The following is a 1907-nucleotide window of genomic DNA, read 5'->3' as shown; positions in this document are numbered from 1 at the left end:
AAAATGGAATGCAAAGGCTCGCAACACCATATTTAGAGGCCTTTGCAAAGATGTGTTCAACCGTATAAGGAACCACAAAGACGCCCATGCACTATGGTCGGACGTTTGTGCGCTCCATGAGGGAACTAAGAGTGAGCGTGAGGAACGCTATCATCTTGTGATTAAAAATCTAAATTCATTTGAGATGCTTCCCAAAGAATGTGCTAATGAGATGTATTCATGTTTGAATGTTCTTGTAGAGGAAGTCAATGGGCTTGGACTTACTCAAATGTCACCATCCGACGTTGTGAGAAAGATCTTGAGTGTCCTCCCCATTGACAAATATGGCCATATTGTGATCGTGCTACACCAAGGTGATCTTTCCACCGCTACACCGACACAAATCTTGGGAAAGATCAATGCTCATGAGATGTACATGCACATCACCCCACAAGATGGCTCATCCTCTACAAAGAAGAAAGAGAAGGACTTAGCATTCAAAGCGAGTCAAGATAAGGGCAAAGCAAGACTTGAGTATGAGAGCTCAAGTGATGAAGAAGATGATGAAGAAAGTCTTGCTCTCATGGTGAAGAAGACCACCAAGATGCTAAAGAAGCTAAACAAGAGTGGCATCAAGTTTGATGGCAAGAAGAAGTTCTTCACAAGCTCTAGAAGAAAGCCAATCTCCGAGATGGATTGCTACAATTGTGGCAAACTTGGCCATCTTGCTCATCAATGCACAAAGCCCAAGAAAGACATGTTCAAGAACAAGAACAAGGGCAAGAAAGATGACTCAAGCAATGAAGATGAAGATGAGAAGAAAAAGAACAAGCCATACAAGAAGAGAGATGGCAAAAAGAGAGACTTCCACAAGAAAAAGAAGAGTGGAAAGGCCTACATCGTCGATGATTGGCTCACGGACATTGATTCATCAAGTGGATCATCCGATGATGATAGTGACAATGAGAAGGTGGCCGCCATTGCTATTGATCTTGCATCTTCACCGCCACCATCGCCATCATCCTCTACACACCTATGCCTTATGGCCAAGGGTGAACGCAAGGTAACTAAGAGTGATGATAGTAGTGATGATGAGCATGCTAGTGATAATGATAGCGATAGCGATGATGATGATGATTCACCTACATATGATGATCTTGTCAAAATACTAAGAAAATACACTAAGATCATTAGAAAGAGTAGAGCTACAAATGAAAAGCTTGATGCTAAAAATGATTCACTCTTAGCTAAGTGTGATACATTGGAAAAGACTAATGATGAGCTTAGAGAAACTAATGATGCTATATCATCCAAACTCAAGGAGCTCAAATCTTCCAAGAAAGAGCTTAAAGATAAACATGATAAACTTGAGTGGGTGCACAATGAACTCATCACTAGCCACAACAAGCTAAAAGATGAATACACTACTCTTAAGATTAATCATGACACTCTTGTTATTGCTCAAGAATTTTTACCAAATGAGCCACATGATGCTACTAACCATGTTGTCAAGATTGATATAGCTACTTCATGTGATGATTTAATTGATGAGAGCATTGAGCATGGATCTAGTAGCAAAGGCAAGCAAGTAGTTGAGTGCAATGACTATGATGAGTATGTCAAGCTCAAGAGTGATAATGATAAGCTCATGAAAGATCTTGAAGAGATGAAAAGCCACAACATCATTGTGCTAGAAACTCTTGATCATGACAAAGAGTTGATTCTTGAGAATGAGAAGCTCAAAAAAGAAAACAAGAAGCTCAAGGAAGAAAAGAAAGATGATGCTCTAAAAGAAGAAAATAAAAAGCTCAAGTTGGAGAAAGAGCATCTCAAGATTGGATTGAGCAAGTTTGCTAGAGACAAGCATCTCCAAAGTGAGCTACTCATGAACACCATCATGAAGATGGATAGAAGTGGCATTGGATATG

The 1907-nt window shown here is 39.9% G+C and overlaps 1 pseudogene; it reads left to right on the top strand.

The window, feature by feature from the left end:
• The first annotated feature begins 1406 nt into the window (after positions 1 to 1406).
• Positions 1407 to 1907, top strand: part of LOC136463683 (cytochrome P450 724B1-like) — a 9783-nt pseudogene continuing 9282 nt past the window's right edge.

The sequence above is a fragment of the Miscanthus floridulus genome, chromosome 7, assembly GCF_019320115.1.
Source record: "Miscanthus floridulus cultivar M001 chromosome 7, ASM1932011v1, whole genome shotgun sequence".
Taxonomy (NCBI): domain Eukaryota; kingdom Viridiplantae; phylum Streptophyta; class Magnoliopsida; order Poales; family Poaceae; genus Miscanthus; species Miscanthus floridulus.
This window is presented reverse-complemented; position numbering and strand designations above follow the sequence as displayed.